We start from the raw sequence: 18,917 nt of genomic DNA on the forward strand, positions 1-18,917 counted from the left end.
AGAATTGGAGAGGAAAGGAATATGTGGATAACACTGACAAGAAGAAGAGATAGGATGATGGAACATCTGTTAAGATCTCAGGTAATGATTTCCATGGTACTAGAGGGAGCTACAGAGGGCAAAACTGTAGAGGAGAACAGAGATTGGAATACATCCAGCAAATAATTGAGGACGGAGGTTGCAAGTGCTGCTCTGAGATGAAGACGTTGCCACAGGAGAGGAACTCGTGGCGGGCCGCATCAAGCCAGTCAGAAGACTGATGAACCTAAAAAAATGTACAAAAAAATGTCACTTTCGGACATAGTGTATACCGTAAAACTGAGCATACGCACCGCTACCTCTATGCTACTAATTATCAACCACGTCAACGTATAGAAGTTTTAGTGCACTAGTCAATAAGAGTAGCTAATTCGGAATCTGATAATTTGACGCAGAAACTGGATTGTCTTAAGCTTGTTTTCAGGCAGAATGAATATACTGATCATCAGATAGTTCGTGCTTTTTAATTCTGACCACCATGTGAACCAACAGTGGTCACTTGTAAAGGAGAGAATTTCTTCGAAAATTTTAAGAATCCTCAGAAAACAAATCCTTTTGCCTTTGGCCAAAGCTTAAGCCCTTCTTGGATATGTTAAATATGATTTGGGATTGAGGAAGCCTTGATTATATAAAATTCCCTGTCATTATGGAATGGTGTATGTTGGACAGACTATTCGTACGGTTCATGACCAATGTGTATAACATCAACGTCACACATGTTTGTCCAGCCTGAAAAATCTGCCATTCCTGAACATTGTCTCAATGAATGGCATAATATGTCATTTACAGAGAGGCAGATTATTTACTTTTACTTTTAACATGGTCCGGTATCTTCAAACGAACAACGATATTTCAATAATAACTCCAACATCCGCTTGCTAATCATCTTAGCTTCTTTGAAGACAATAAGAAAATTGTACGAAATGAATTTTGAGATCAGTCTAGTACAAACAAAGTGTTAAGAATGAGGGCAGTAACGGTAATAATTGAAATGGAGTATAATTACTGTTTCTTGGACTTCGTTGCGGCTTTATTTTCCCTGCAGTGCTACAAAGCCGTCAACGTAGGAATCCAGAACAGCCGTCTGACGCCCGGCTCAAAGCCCTTGCCCTTCATTAAGAGGCATTACGTGATACAGAAACTCACCAAGAGCTTTCGCATCTGCGATTCAGACTAGGCGCTACGTTCTTTCTGAGACGGCGAGACCGTTGTGCCTTTGATGTTGCCTGTGAATGAATTAGCACCTTCTACTCTGCCCTTTGGAAATGGACGGTGATGTTAGCTGTAGCGAAAGGACAGAGCAATGTCTGCGCGTTACCTCCTTATACGAAATCGTCAGTGCCATGGTTAAGTAAGTAGTTCTAGACTAACAAAAGACTCAACACACGCTTACTCATCTATTTTACAAAACAATTAAAACGGTCAGTCGCTCAAGTTGCAGATTGCCTGTCTAGCGGCTTGGAGGGGCAACAAAAATTTTACATCAGTACGACGTATAATTATTAATCAAATTTAAAAATCTACATCTGCATCTACATTTATACTCCGCAAGCCATCCAACGATGTGTGGCGGAGGGCACTTTACGTGCCACTGTCATTACCTCCCTTTCCTGTTCCAGTCGCGTATGGTTCGCGGGAAGAACGACTGTCTGAAAGCCTCCGTGCGCGCTCTAATCTCTCTAATTTTACATTCGTGATCTCCTCGGGAGGTATAAGTAATGGGAAGCAATATATTCGATACCTCATCCAGAAACGCACCCTCTCGAAACCTGGCGAGCAAGCCTCACCGCGATGCAGAGCGCCTCTCTTGCAGAGTCTGCCACTTGAGTTTGTTAAACATCTCCGTAACGCTATCACGTTTACCAAATAACCCTGTGACGAAACGCGCCGCTCTTCTCTGGATCTTCTCCATCTCCTCCGTCAACCCGATCTGGTACGGATCCCACACTGATGAGCAATACTCAAGTATAGGTCGAACGAGTGTTTTGTAAGCCACCTCCTTTGTCGATGGACTACATTTTCTAAGGACTCTCCCAATGAATCTCAACCTGGTACCCGCCTTACCAACAATTAATTTTGTATGATCATTCCACTTCAAATCGTTCCGCACGCATACTCCCAGATATTTTACAGAAGTAACTGCTACCAGTGTTTGTTCCGCTATCATATAATCATACAATAAAGGATCCTTCTTTCTATGTATTTGCAATACATTACATTTGTCTATGATAAGGTTCAGTTGCCATTCCCTGCACCAAGTGCCTACCCGCTGCAGATCTTCCTGCATTTCGCTACAATTTTCTAATGCTGCAACTTCTCTGTATACTACAGCATCATCCGCGAAAAGCCGCATGGAACTTCCGACACTATCTACTAGGTCATTTATATATATTGTGAAAAGCAATGGTCCCATAACACTCCCCTGTGGCACGCCAGAGGTTACTTTAACGTCTGTAGACGTCTCTCCATTGATAACAACATGCTGTGTTCTGTTTGCTAAAAACTCTTCAATCCAGCCACACAGCTGGTCTGATATTCCGTAGGCTCTTACTTTATCAGGCGACAGTGCGGAACTGTATCGAACGCCTTCCGGAAGTCAAGAAAAATAGCATCTACCTGGGAGCCTGTATCAAGAAATGATAAAAGCGCACGTTGAAGGTTTAGAACAGAGGGACAAGTATTAATTGTAGAAACCGTGTATATGTTTTGAGGCGGCGTAATTCACGCTGCTCAATTTACCCAGGCTATATTCAGGCAGTATTTGATAATGAGAGTGCACAGTGGCTTTCAATACACTTTACGCATAATTTCAAACCATTTCTAAACTTTTTCCTCGCTGACGCAACATAATTAGGTTATGTGACTTCGGTCATAAAGTTTTTACATGCTTAAAGTCAAATATTCAACTCATTTCTAAAGCAACCAGGCATTTGAAGCTGTTTTATACAGGCTGGACGCATCATCCTTCGGCGAGAGGTGGAGAAGCATTATGCACCTAGAAACATTGTTGAACATGATTTTTTTGGTGGTCTATGTGTTATTGTTAATTAAAGCACTCCGTCTTCTGGCCACGAGTGGCCTACCGGGACCATCCGACCGCCGTGTCATCCTCAGGGGAGGATGCGGATAGGAGGGGCGTGGGGTCAGCACACCGCTCTCCGGTCGTTAGATGGTATTCTTGACCGAAGTCGCTACTAATCGGTCGAGTTGCTCTCAATTGGCATCACGAGGCTGAGTGTACCCCGACAAATGGCAACAGGGCATGGCGGCCTGGATAGTCACCCATCCAAGTGCCGGCCACGCCCGACAGCGCTTAACTTCAGTGATCTCACGGGAACCGATGTATCCACTGCGGCAAGGCCGTTGCCTGGGGTTATTGTTAATGGGAAGCATAATGTTGAATGAGCGTACTGACCTCCTAAACCTTGAACACAGAACTCTCACCGGTCAAGGTTATTGTGATACTGGACTCCTTCCTCACGTGCGTCTTTTCAAGGTTGCATTCTGCCTTTATTTGACTTTTATGGAGGACTGCGCCCGACCTCACTGAACAGCGCAGGTGCGGAAGCTTCTGGACCGAGAGGATATTCGACGAATAGACTGGCCTGCCCTTTCTCCCCGACTTAAAGTCCATCGAGCGACTTACTACATCACTCGCGTATGCACCAACGAGCATCCACTAGTTGTCAACAGCACTCGTGGAGGAATGGAATGCCCCAACTCAGGAACTCCTTACCAGTCTTGTCGCCAACTTGAGAGCACGCATTGCCGCCCGTGGTAATTACATACTCTATCAAGAACAAGTTCCTCCTTCTGCAAAATTTACAAGGGATCATCGTGAATTTCGGAGATTTCAGGATAATTATCGTCTTTAAACAAAAGTGTCATTTCTCTTGTTCTCATTTCGTATTTCTTTCTGCTATCGTTCTTGCTATACTCCAGCAGTCCTTTCTGCGTGTGGTCCAAGTTTCATCGAGCAGTGACACGTCATGCGAAAATTGCTTTCGTCCTTAAATTCACACAGAACAATTAAATTTGGCGAGCTGTGGTTTTCGCTAAGTTATAACGGACCAGTTGGTGAATCTTTTGATGTACGCAAGTGATTTTTGACGTATACAGTTGTGGAATTAAGACAATGAATTAGTATCATTTTATTCATACCTAATGCCCACCAGTGTGTGCTCTGCTGCTGTACCTAAGGAACAATTTGCTCGTGAAGTATTCAGACTTTAACAGTGCGTATGACAGCCGGAAAAATTGGATATTGTTTTCATTTATAAAGAACTAGCGACCGGCCCCGACTTCTCACAGATAGCACTAAATATAGACAGGTTATAACCGTTCTTTTAATTCGGAACAATATCATCAGGCTTTTTCTCAAATAGGAGAGAGGTGATCGATAATATCGGAAATAATTAATAACATTGAAAATGTTTTAATTAAGATTATCGATATACAGGGTCAGTCACTAAACATTGCCACCAAGAATAACTCCGAACGTATGATAGGAGCTGAAAAGTTTTTGGAACAAAAGTTGCATGGGACAACGGGGGCCATAATATGACGTTGGTTTTTTGTTGGTAGGTGGGGTCGCTTCAGAGATACGAAGGTCAACTTTGTTTTTTGTATGGGATGTTGTAGTTTGGTACTTATTTTCTGATAGCGACTATCAAGACGGATCTCATGATGTGTAACAGTAAGGTCTTTGAAGAGCAACGAAGGTCACAAATGTGGTATGAATGTCAATTTACAGAAGGTGTTCGAAGTGATGACCATAGGTATCACTGCAGTGCTACAGTCCTCTTATCATGGATTGAGTGGTATTCCTTATCACATCGGCACTTATGGAAGCACAAGCTCAGACAATTCTCTCTCGTATTTTATGCAACTCAAGCAGCCCTTCCCGCATATGTTTGGTAGGATTCACACTCTGCCACACAAAATTGGTACAAAGCACCCTTTGCTATACAACACTGGTACGAAAAACCCCTTTGGCGCACAACGTCAGTAGGATTCACTATCTTCCATACAACACTGGAATGAAGTACACCCTGTTATCTTTCCACATATATCGGTCTGCCGTATCAGAATCAGTACAGTAGTTTGTGAAACTAGCCTGAACATACACACTGAACAGCTGGCAGGGGACGTCAAATTATATGTACATGTACATATACACTCATGCTCATAAATTGAGGATAATTGCAGAATGTGGTGCCACACAACGTGGCACTACACAAAACTGGCGCTAATAGCATAGGCACATAGGGAACACACACGACACAGATATGTACATCCACAGTATTGGTGATAAGTTGAGAAAACCGTCCCGAAACACATGTGCTACAAAACGCCACTGTTTCCTGCGGATGTACCCCAACATCAATATGGGATATGATCGCTATGCACACGTACACAGGCCGCACAACGGGTTGGCATACTCTGGATCAGGTGGTCGAGCAGCTGCTAGGGTATGGCCTCCCATTCTTGCACCAGTGCCTGTCGGAGCAACTGAAGTGTCCTAGGGGTTTGAAGACGTGCAGAGATACGTCGACCGAGAGCATCCCAGACGTGCTCAATGGGGTTTAGGGCTGGAGAACAGACAGGCCACTCCATTGGCTTGATATCTTCTGTTTCACGGTACTCCTCCACGATGGCAGCTCGATGGGGCCGTGCGTTATCATCCATCAGGAGGAAGGTGGGACCCACTGCACCCCTGAAAAGACGGACATACTGGTGCAAAATGACGTCCCGATACACCTGACCTGTTACAGTTCCTCTATCAAAGACATGCAGGGGTGTACGTGCACCAATATAATCCCACCCCACACCATCAAACCACGACCTCCATACAGGTCCCTCACAAGGACATTAAGGGGTTGGTATCTGGTTCCTGCTTCATGCCAGATGAAAACCTGGTGAGAATCACTGATCAGACTGTACCTGGACTCGTTCGTGAACATAACCTGGTACCACTGTTCCAATGACCATGTACTGTGTTCTTGACACCAGGCTATACGGGCTCTTCTGTGACCAGGGGTCAGTGGAATGCACATTGCAGGTCTCTGGGCCAATAAACCATGTCTGTTCAGTCGTCTGTAGACTGTGCGTCTGGAGACAACTGTTCCAGTGGCTGCGGTAAAGCCCCGAGCAAGGTTACCTGCAGTACCCCGTGGCCGTCTGCCGGCGCTGATGGTGAGGTATCGGTATTCTTGTGGTGTTTTACACTGTGGACGTCCCTTACTGTAGCGCCTGGACACGTTTCCTGTCTGCTGCAATCGTTGCCATAATCCTGATATCACACATTCTGACACACGGAGGGCCCATGCTACAACCTGCTGTGTTTGACCAGCCTCCAGTCGCCCTAGTATTCTACCCCTCATAACGTTATCAATATGTGTTATTTGAGCCATTTTCAACAGACAGTCACCATCAGCACGTCTGAAAACGTCTACACACTTACTCGCTGCACCATACTCTGACATGCACCAACACACATCTGCGTAAGTGGACTGCCACCGTGCGACGACTGCTGGTCAAATGCATCGGATGGTCATACCCCGAGATGATTTAAACCACCAAACCGCCCTGCAGAGAGTTGTTTCACCATGTATCAGCATTATCCTTAATTTATGAGCATGAGTGTAGATAGATGTAAGTCAGGAGATAATGTATAGATAGAAAATGCCGCCAAACTGTTACAGAAGCGAGGCAATTATGTGCTAATAGGTAACATGTTCGTGCTTTAAAGCCCTCACAATGTCTCTTTCTGAAGATTTAAAAAAAAAAAAAACTGGAGGCGCAAAGTATAAATAACGCCAGTGAAAAAGAACGCTAGTTGATAAGAGAAATTCAACTACAATTTTAACACTTGCAACGCATAATCAGCATGCTACTACGAGGTAGCTTGAATGTGGGTGTAGGATCAGCGGAAGGAGTATTCTGTGAATGCTGCGTTCGAAGGTATTTCGCCCATTCCACATTTCACTCCTGCACCTTCCTGGCAATTACTTTGGAAGTCTGTAGCAATTCTCGAATTGTTTCCTACGAAAACTGCGAAGTGACATAGAGTTTCTGTGCAATATTTTGCTTACGGAAGAAATGTGGTTTACAAACCCAGGACAAATCAGTCCTGCAAAACACAGCGCTGGTCAATTGAAAATTCGATCTGGCTGAAAGAAATGGACAGAGAAGGACCTCGGCCTTTTGGAGTGGCTTATCAGTAGTTGCATCATTGATCCCTGTTTAAATGATACATGAACAGTATGCGGGAGAACTTCTGTGACATTTAGAAGGTAGGAGAAATGGTATTGATTGAATGAAGCTGTAAGAAAGGATCGTAAGTCGCGCTCAGATAACTCAGACAATCGAGCAGTTGCCCACTAAACCAAAAACCCCAGATTCAAATCCCATATCTGGCACACAGTTTTAATGTGTCAGGAATTTTCTTACTATAAACACTCAAAAATATTTACAGCTTGTAATACCTACACTGCCGCGGGGTTCGCATTTTACTGGACATAAGGTACCTATACGCGATCAACACGAGGGACGCAATGTTTGAACTGCATCGATAACTACAGAACTTATTAAAAGAATATTTGGAGACCGCTGAATCAATCGTTCGTTAAACACAAAATGGACTGACGGTAACGAAATTTGAATCTTCCGATCTTCTATATGTGGGAAAAATTAAGTCAGAAGCGTACCGTAGGCAGTCTCTTTAGTAGAGCTGTTACATCTTCTGTTCTGGCAATAAAACACAGTCTTTGGTTTGCTTTCCCAACAACATTATCTACGTGATCGTTCAAATTTAAATTGTTCCTGTTTGTACATCCTAGGTATTTAGTTGAATTGACAGCCTTCAGATTTCTCTGATTTATCATGTAACAGAAATTTAACCGATTTCCTTTAGTTCCCTTGAGAATGACCTCACATTTTTCAATGTATTGGATTAATTGCCATTTTCCTTGTTTGAGTAACAAGAATCCCACGGTAAATGCCCCAAGGAAATCAAATACTCTTTTGACAGTGGTGGGACCTGAAGATGGCGGTAATGTGCCTCAGAAACTAGTCGTGTGATGGAATAAAGACAGTCTCAAGATACAGCTGTGGTGGTACCTTTTCTCATATATATGTATAATCATCAGCTGAATTCCCTCGTCCATGCAATAAGATGGACATCCATAAATTGAAGGAATACTGCTACCATACGGCAAAATTGTACATGACGAACGAACCAAGGACATAAAAAGCGAACTAGCACGGGTACGGAAGGCGTTCCCAGACAAAATAAGTGGTATCAAGTGTCGACCTTAATTTGAGGATGACCTTTCTTCGAACGTACGTCTTGAATGCTGCGTTATATGGCAGAGCACCATGGACTGTGGAAAAGAAGAGAATCGAAGCGTTGTGGTGCTGTAGGAGGATGTAGACTTAAAAGAATGAGGTTTTCCGCAGAATCGGCGAGCAGATGAACATGTGGAAGATACTGACAGGAAGAATGGATAGGTAACAAAACATGTGTTAAGACACCAAAGACTAACTTTCATTGTACCTGAGGAAATTTTAGAGGTTATAAATAGTAGAGAAAAGGAATTGGAATATATGCAACAAATAATAGCAGACGATGGTAGCAAGTGCGGTTTTGAGATGTTGCCACAGGAGAGGAGTTCGTGATGAATCGCACCAAATGAATGAGAAGACCACCGCGAAAGAAAACCGCCTTAAACGTTCGTTTCTGACCAATGGTCTCTAACATCAGAATCAAATTAGATTATTTTGCCGTTTGTGTAGATTTGACCCCAAAGGCATCAGAAATTTCTGTAAATTAACTAATTAGTGCTCATGTACACTAGTTGCGAAAATCACTCATTTATTCTTATTTATAACTTTCTGTAATGAGAAATCCTATTTAGCATCCTTCAGCTTTTCAGCTTCTGGCTTTCTCAGGGAAAGACTGTAGCACTATCTTGTGCAATTATAGTCCATTTTGACGGCTTTCCTGTTGAACACCGCTCGTCAACAGCTGATTCAACAGTTCAGATATGTTGTAGCTACTCCCTCTCATACACATACGATCTAAACATATCAAACGTCAACAACAATCTGAACTCGCGAGGCATTCCCTAAACAAATAGAAAACGATCCACATGAACATCACACAGCGGTAACAATACGTAAAATGGTGGCACAAACCTTGCACTTTGCTGATAAATTATATAAAATGCGTATGTAACAACAATAAATGACGGCAACAAAAGAAATAAATGCTTTAACACATCACAAACAAGGGAAACAAGACCAGAATATAAAAAAAACCATAAGCAACACGTGAAATAAAGCGATATGTAGCTATTCTCAGTCTGTAATGAACGAAAAACAGAAAAATGGAAAGCATTTCGTTGTTTACAATTAACAAGCGGTGGAATGGATGAGAGATAGAAAGCTACCAACATATACAACTAGTAGCATCATGGGGGGTACGTGAGCAAATACATGTCTGCATTATTTACGTATTTGATATCTTAGAGCTAAGCATAATGTAACTGAACAATATGTAATGCCTTAACTCACTCACAATTGCATCTGTCTTCATTGAATACCATAACGTAAAAACTGCATACTGTAGTGAAAAATATTTTACAACTAATAAACACTTTCGCACCAAAAATTGATATAATCATGCAACAATTTAATATCTAACAATAATTTTTCAGAAACGATATAAACAAAAATCCCAGCGAAGATGTCACATAAAGTGCTAAAATATGTTTGGATAGTAACACAGGTATAAAACAATGTCTTGCATAAAGCATAACTCCTCTACAGTGCAATTCTTTTGGAAAGTGGAGATATATTGAAATCGCATATTAGCTCTCCATAAAATGACCCACTATTACTATTCACCCTGTTGATTGGATGTCAGATTAAGATGCTTGTTCCTACCTTTATCCTGTGTCTAAGTACTGAAGTGAACCATGTTAAAGTGTTCTAGTAAACTACACTGATGGAAAAAAAAATCATAACGCCAAGAAAGAGAATGTCTATTCAAGTTCCGTGCCAGTAGCACAAGACAGTGGTGCTAGAAGCTCCACTATGAGGATAAATGTCACGTTTGCTTTAAATGCACTCTGTTAGGTTCGTGAGCGTTAGTTACAGTCTGTTCAAAATACCGTGGTCGGTAGATGTGAAGACGGCAGGGCAGATATGGGGAGAGCGGTAGTGGTGGAGGCTGCGGGCTGGTGCAGTAGGGGAAATGGTGAGCGCTGGAAGGGAATTCCCATTCTAGACTCAAGACGGCACTCATCTTTATTGCAAATATTAAGCGGGGCCGCTCCACTCCACACTTGCATGGTGACCATTCAAAAATATCTGCTTGTTGTCTCCGCTGTGGTTAGTATCTAGAAAGAATTCAACCGAAAATTCAGCGATTTATTTTCGGTTGGGTTGTTAACCAATTCTAACTTTCAGAGGAGTGTGACAAGTGGTGAATTTTGAGTAAAACCTACACATTTCTCTTGCAGCCATGTTAAAATATGCTTCTGTTGCTAAAATGTTGTGCAGACGTAATTGTGAGACAATTCTGAAACAGTGGTTGAGGAACTAAAGAAAAGTAAGGTCAGTATCTTATGAAAAAGCACGTTCTCGGAACAAAATAAATGTATAATGTCTTCACTTAGGTTGTTCTAAAACCTGTAGCATTTCCTGTTTCACCAGCTATCGATAGTCCTTCAGATTATACTTTCACCAAAAAAGTCTGTGGTTAGTGGATTAACACGTTAGATAATGAAGTTTTGCATAATAATCATGTGCCATTATACTCTCCCATTTATGTGCTATCATTAGCCAAAATTTCATTTCGATATCTCAAAACATTTATGAAATATAAGGAATGGTATGGACATTTCACTCTGGCTTTATCGCTGGCGCAGTGCGATCGCAAATGAGTGTGCCACGTTAGATCAATTTTCTTGAGTATAGTGACACATAGAGACCTTCACCCAAGTCTAAAGAAAAATTCAATGTGTTAGCTAAATTCCGTACACAGTAACGTATTATGTAATATGCAGCAAAAGCAAAATCATAGCGATCTCTATTTCACATTGAAAACTTTTTAGAATTTCTCATAGTGTCTTACTTCCTCGTAAATACCACAATAACTGTGTCTATTAACGAAACGATGGGGCCGGCCGGAGTGGCCGAGCGGTTCTAGGCGCTACAGTCTGGAACCGCGCGACCACTACGGTCGCAGGTTCGAATCCTGCCTCGGGCATGGATGTGTGTGATGTCCTTAGGTTACTTAGGTTTAAGTAGTGCTACGTTCTAGGAGACTGATGACCTCAGCAGTTAAGTCCCATAGTGCACAGAGCCATTTGAACCATGTTTTTGAAACGATGGGCTCATCAAGTGAACCTGACATACAAAGCTACAAGTAAAGCAAATATGAAATTTTTTACAGAATAGGTCCTGTAAAATCGTCTGAGAAAGTTTGCATGGCCTGTGCCACAATTCTTTCATTGCCAACCGGCCAAAAGGTGGCAAACACTTGCCAGCCTCCCTTCCGAACAGACGAATAAACTCGCTCAATTCTTTGGCCGAAAACTAGTCACAACACATCGGCGACGTTATACTACGTGATCTCTACCTCTGAGATTGGACATGGTGAGTTAATGTTAGTCAACAGCTCAATGAATTTGAGCGAGGTCATGCGATAGGCTACGAGAAGCTCGATGTTCCTTCTGAGATACTGAGGAAAAAATTGGCAAGAATGTAGCCACTGTACATGATTCCTAGCAGCGTTGGTCACGAGAATGTACAGTCGCAAGGAGAATGGGCTCCGGACGGCCTCATGGCACTACTGAGAGGGATGACCATCGTGATCGACATTTGTCTCCAGCACATGGAACTGCATCACAGCAGCAATTAAAAAGGCAGCTGGCGCCACACAGTCACAACGAATTGTTACAAATCTGTTACTTGAAGGATATTTCCGAGACGCCCTACAACGTGCATTCCATTCATCCCCAACCACCATCATTTGCAACTTTAGTGCCGTCAAGCAAGAACTCATTGGGGGGGTAGGGGGAAGGTTCAAATGGTTCACATGGCTCTGAGCACTATGGGACAGCATCTGAGGTCATCAGTCCTCTAGAATTTAGAAATACTTAAACCTAACTAACCTAAGGACATTACAGAAACATCCATGCCCGAGGCAGGATTCGAACCTGAGACCGTAGCAGTCGCACGGTTCCGGACTGAAGCGCCTAGCGGGGAGGTCTGCTGTGTTTTCTGAAGAAAGCTGGTTCTACCTCGGTGCCAGTGATGACCGTATGTTGCTCAGAAGGTCAGTTGTGGACCAGCAACGAACCTGTCTAGACACAGCGAACCTCCACCTGGAGTTATGATATGGAGTGCGATTTCATATGACAGCGGAAGCAGTCTCGTGCTTATCCCACGCATCCAGACTGCAAATTTGTTTGTCCTTCTGGTAATTCGACCTGTTAGTCATCCATGAACAGCATTTCCGAGGGTGTTGCAACAGGATAACACTCGCACACATATTGCTGTCATAATCCAACATGCTCTACAGAGTGTCGACATGTTACCTTGGCCTGTCACCAGAACTATCTCTAATCGAGCACAAATGGGACATCATCAGATAACAACTCCAGCGTCATCCGCAAACAGCATTAACTACTTCTCTACTGACCGAACAAGAGCCACAGGCATTGAACTCCATCCCATAAATACACTACTGGACATTAAAATTGCTACACCACGAATATGACGTGCTACAGACGCGAAATTTAACCGACAGGAAGAAGATGCTGTGATACGCAAATGATTAGCTTTTCAGAGCATGCACACAAGGTTGACGACGGTGGCGACACCTACAAAAAAATGGTTCAAATGGCTCTGAGCACTATGGGACTTAACTGCTGAGGTCATCAGTCCCCTAGAACTTAGAACTACTTAAACCTAACTAACCTAAGGACATCACACACATCCATGCCCGAGGCAGGAGTCGAACCTGCGACCGTAGCGGTCGCGCGGTTCCAGACTGTAGCGCCTAGAACCGCTCGGCCATCCCAGCAGGCGCGACACCTACAACGTGCCGACATGAGGAAAGTTTCCTACCGATTTCTCATACACAAACAGCAGTTGACCGGCGTTGCCTGGTGAAACGTTGTCGTAATGCCTCGTGTAAGGAGGAGAAATGCGTACCATCACCTTTCCGACTTTAATAAAGGTCGGGTTGTAGCCAAGCGCGATTGCGGTTTATCGTATCGCGACATTGCTGCTCGCGTTGGTCGAGGTCCAGTGACTGTTAGCAGAATATGGAATCGGTGGGTTCAGGAGGGTAATACGGAACGCCGTGCTGCATCCCAACGGCCTCGTATCACTAGCAGTCGAGATGACAGGCATCTTGTCCGCATGGCTGTAACGGATCGTGCAGCCACGTCTCCATCCTTGAGTCAACAGATGGGGACGTTTGCAAGACAACAACCATCTGCATAAACAGTTCAACGACTTTTGCAGCAACATGGACTGTCAGCTCGGACGACGTGGCTGCGGTTACCCTTAACGCTGCATCACAGACGGGAGCGCCTGCGATGGTCTACTAAACGACGAACCTGGTTGCACCAATGGCAAAACGTCATTTTTTCGGATGAATCCAGGTTCTGTTCACAGCATCATGATGGTCACACCCGTGTTTAGCGACATCGCGGTGAACGCACATTGGAAGCGTATATTCGTCATCGTCATACTGGCGTATCATCCGGCGTGATGGTATGGGGAGCCATTGGTTACACGTCTCGGTCACCTCTTGTTCGCATTGACGGCACTTTGAACAGTGGACGTTGCATTTCAGATGTGTTACGACCCGTGGCTCTACCCTTCATCCGATCCTCGCGAAACCCTACATTTCAGCAGGATAATGCACGACCGCATATTGAAGGTCCTGTACGTGCGTTTCTGGATACAGAATCTATTTGATTGCTGCCCTGGGCAGCACATTCTCCAGATCTCTTACCAATTGAAAACGTCTCGACTATGGTGGCGGAGCAGCTGGCTCGTCACACTACGCCAGTCACTACTCTTGATGAACTGTGGTATCGTGTTGTAGCTGAATGGGCAGCTGTACCTGTACGCGCCATCCAAGCTCTGTTTGACACAATGCAGTCCGCATCTCGTGGTCGTGCGGTAGCGTTCTCGCTTCCCATGCCCGGGTTCCCAGGTTCGATTCCCGGCGGGGTCAGGGATTTTCTCTGCCTCGTGATGACTGGGTGTTGTGTGCTGTCCTTAGGTTAGTTAGGTTTAAGTAGTTCTAAGTTCTACGGGACTGATGACCATAGCTGTTAAGTCCCATAGTGCTCAGAGCCATTTGAACCATCTGAACTCAATGCCCAGGCGTATCAAGGCCGTTATTACGGCCAGAGGTGGTTATTCTGGGAACTGATTTCTCAGGATCTATGCAACCAAATTGCGTGAAAATGTAACCAAATGTCAGTTCTAGTATAATATATTTGTCCTATGAATAGCCCCTTGTCATCTGCATTTCTGCTTGGTGTAGCAATTTTAATGGTCAGTAGTGTAGATATCCTGTTTCTACACAACCCAGTGTGTCTCCGTTTGCAAGGTATGCTTGTATTTGACATTCTGGCGGCTGCACAGGTTATTAATGTACCAGCGTTACACATTTGCAACGGCTTATCTCGCGCAGACATTAACAAGTAATCTTAAAATGTTAATCACCCTAAGATGTTATCTACAAATGTATTTCCGAAATTTCACTAATCTACATTAATTATTTTTTTGGATTGCGACTTTTTCATCAGTATACGTTCGAATGAATGGTACTCGAGAGGCGCAAGGAACGCTATTCTATTATGTTAATCATAATGATGTGGTAGTGTTTTTCGTCTAGTTGGAAATTAATTCAAACTCCTGAAAACATATCACGCGCGTGGAATAAAGCGCCAAAGTAATTTCGACACTGAAGAGGAGAATAACGACCGACAGGCCCGTGGCAGAGGTATGGAGCGACGCGATCTGCCACCCGCCCACGCCACAGAATTCCGCACATTCCCCTGTGCTATTCATTCTGCGGCTACGCGCCCTTTAGTTATAGCCCGCGGGCCATTCTTCCTCGCGCCAGACGTGAAACATGTCGCAGTTTGTTTTCCAGAGGAGAAGTAATTGCACTGCAATCAACACCGGATGTGTTGCAAAGGCGGGAGCTTCATTCCACAGCAGAGTTGCGAGTGCGTGCGTAAGTGTAGGACCGCAGAAGGTACAGATTTAGGGACTGATGTCTTCTCGGAAACTTGTGTGCTGAGCAGCACGGTACAGGATGCAAAACTAGCAGTAATCAACTACATGCAGAAATATGAAGAGAATGTAGCTTTCGGTTCGAGGAAGGGGTGGGGGGATGAGCTACGGGAGTGTACACAGTTTTGCCCCTTTCGACTGCAAATATAATTTGCTGGCACCTCTACTTTTAAAGAGCAACATATGGCACTGTTTCAAAATAACAACGGTGTATCATTATTATTATTATTATTATTATTGTATTAATTCATTCCAATAGCATACTGTTTTGGTGCGTAAGTTTGTAGAGTTCAATAAACATAACAGACACAAATAACAGAGACTTTAGTCATCAATAAAATATGCTCCTTCGCTATTTACAACAGTCTGAAAACAATAGGGTAACTTCTCGATTCCGCTACTGTAGATATCGTATGATTTTGAGGCAAAGAAATTGGAACTTGTTTGATAGAGGGCGGAAAAGGTGAAAATCTTTAGCGCAAAGGTGAGATGTATAACGTGAGTGTGGAATTACATCTTAACCTACTCCTTTATAGTGTTTTACACTACTGGCCATTAAAATTGCTGCACCACGAAGATGACGTGCTACAGACGCGAAATTTAGCCGACAGGAAGAAGATGCTGTGATATGCAAATGCTTAGCTTTACAGAGCATAAGGCTGGCGCCGGTGGCGACACCTATAACGTGCTGACATGAGGAAAGTTTCCAACCGATTTCTCATACACAAACAGCAATTGGCCGGCGTTGCCTGGTGAAACGTTGTCGTAATGCCTCGAGTAAGGAAGAGAAATGCGTACCATCACGTTTCCGTCTTTCATAAAAGTCGGATTGTAGCCTATCGCGATTGCGGTTCATCGTATCGCGACATTGCTGCTCGCGTTGGTCGAGGTCCAGTGACTGTTAGCAGAATATGGAATCGGTGGGTTCAGGAGGGTAATATGGAACGCCGTGCTGCATCCCAACGGCCTCGTATCACTAGCAGTTGAGATGACAGGCATCTTATCCGCATGGCTGTAATGAATCATGCAGCCACGTCTCGATCCCTGAGTCAAAAGATGGGGACGTTTGCAAGACAACAACCATCTGCACGAACAGTTCGACGACGTTTGCAGCAGCATGGACTGTCAGCTCGGAGGCCGTGGCTGCAGTTACCCTTGACGCTGCATCACAGACGGGAGCGCCTACGATGGTGTAATAAACGACGAACCTGGGTGCACCAATGGCAAAACGTCATTTTTTCGGATGAATCCAGGTTCTGTTTACAGCATCATGATGGTCCATCCGTGTTTGGTGACATCGCGGTAAACACACATTGGAAGCGTGTATTCCTCATCGCCATACTGGCGTATCATCCGGCGTGATGGTATGGGGTGCCATTGGTTACGCGTCTCGGTCACCTCTTGTTCGCACTGACGGCACTTTGAACAGTGGACGTTACATTTCAGATGTGGTAGGACCCGTGGCTCTACCCTTCATTCGATTCCTGCGAAACCCTACATTTCAGCAGGTTAATGCACGACCGCATGTTGCAGGTCCTTAACGGGCCTTTCTGGATATAGAAAATGCTCGACTACTGCCCTGGCCAGCACATTGTCCAGATCTCTCACCGATTGAAAACGTCTGGTCAATGTTAGCCGAGCAACTGGCTCGTCACAATACGTTAGTCACTACTCTTGATGAACTGTGATATCGTCTTGAAGTTGCGTCGGCAGCTGTATTTACACATCATCCAAGCTCTGTTTGGCTCAGTGCCCAGGCGTATCAAGGCCATTATTACGGTCAGAGGTGGTTGTTCTGGGTACTGATTTCTCAGGATCCATCCACCCAAATTGCGTGAAAATGTAATCACATGTCAGTTCTAGTGTAATATATTTGTACAATGAATACCCGTTTATCATCTGCATTTCTTCTTGGTGTAGCACTTTTAATGGCCAGTAGTGTATGTATGTCTAGCCGAATTCGGGCAGGCGTTATCGTGGAGTGCCATCACTTCATTCAGTCTTCTTGGGCGTTGTTCTTGGACAGCGTCTGCAAGACGTCACAGTTGTCGACTGTAAATGTCAGCAGTGATAGTTACTCGTCGGAAGCAATTCGTAGTACACCACACCGCCGCTGTTCCACCACGCTTGTAACATTATATTTTGTGGATCCGCACTGGTCTTTGTACGAGAAATTGCGTCTTTGTTTGGGCTCAATTATTCCTTTCTTTTCCTTATTTTAGCATAAACACACCATTTCTCGTCACCAGTAACGATACAGGATAGGAATGGTTGGTGTTGTTCACGAGCCAATTGATGACGAGCAAGCAGAGATGCACAATTGGCCACCTGCTAATTTTTGCGATTTTGACTTACAGAACGCGGTACCCGTGTATCAGATTTTTGAACCTTCCCCATTGCATGAAAATGTTGCACGATGGTGAAAGGATCACAGTTCATCACATTTCCCAGTTCTCGAGTACACTGACGTGGTTCGTTGTGTATTAATGCGTTTAAACGATCTTTATCAACCCCGAATGGTCTCCATGAACGTAGAGAGTCACTAACGTCAAAACCATCTTCTTTAACGCGAGAAAATCATTTTCTGGCAGTGCTCTGCCCAATGGCATTGTCCCCATACCCGGCGCAAATGTTTCCGGTTGCTTCCGCTGCTGTCACCCATCTACAGAACTGAAACAGAAGAATATGTCGGATATGTGCCGAGTTCTTCATTTGGCACTCCAATTTCTAGCGTCCACAGCTCCATTCACTATCATATGACAAAATGACAATATGGAAATTCAAACAGCAACAGTAAACCAAAAATAAAAAATGGCAATCGATAAATAAATCCATATCAACCGGAATACAAACAGGCAAAACAAAAATGCTATGAACTTAAGTATCAACCAAATAATGTTCTATCATCTTTAGGGCGTGCATACGGAATGGCATTAGTTTTTGTTTTATTAATTCGTGTTCAGATATTTCGACTGACAAGCCTACAACCATTCTCAACGTGAGGCGCTTGCAAAATTTTAAAATCGTAATACGCAACAGCGCGCACGCGGTAGAGAAAGCAATGTTGGTAACAACAGAGTCACGCATCGATAAAACACAGAAATCGAAGACTTAGAAAATATACAGTGCTTGCGAGGTATTTTATAGTTAGCATATCGTGTCATACCAGGCGGTGAAGACATAGAACGTGAGAGTGCAAGCGGTTCCGATAATTTGTCGACCTGGAAACCGTTCTCTCAGGTGATCGGGTTGTTGCTAGTTGTACACTACTGGCCATTAAAACTGCTACACCAAGAATAAATGCAGATGATAAACGGGTATTCATTGGACACATATATTATACTAGAACTGACGTGTGATTACATTTTCACGCAATTTGGGTGCATAGATCCTGAGAAATCAGTACCCAGAACAACCACCTCTGGCCGTATTAACGGCCTTGATACGCCTGGACATTGAGACAAACAGAGCTTGGATGGCGTGTACAGGTACAGCTGCCCATGCAGCTTCAACACGATACCACAGTTCATCAAGAGTAGTGA

The sequence above is a fragment of the Schistocerca piceifrons genome, chromosome 6 (assembly GCF_021461385.2).
Source record: "Schistocerca piceifrons isolate TAMUIC-IGC-003096 chromosome 6, iqSchPice1.1, whole genome shotgun sequence".
NCBI classification, from domain to species: Eukaryota; Metazoa; Arthropoda; class Insecta; order Orthoptera; family Acrididae; genus Schistocerca; species Schistocerca piceifrons.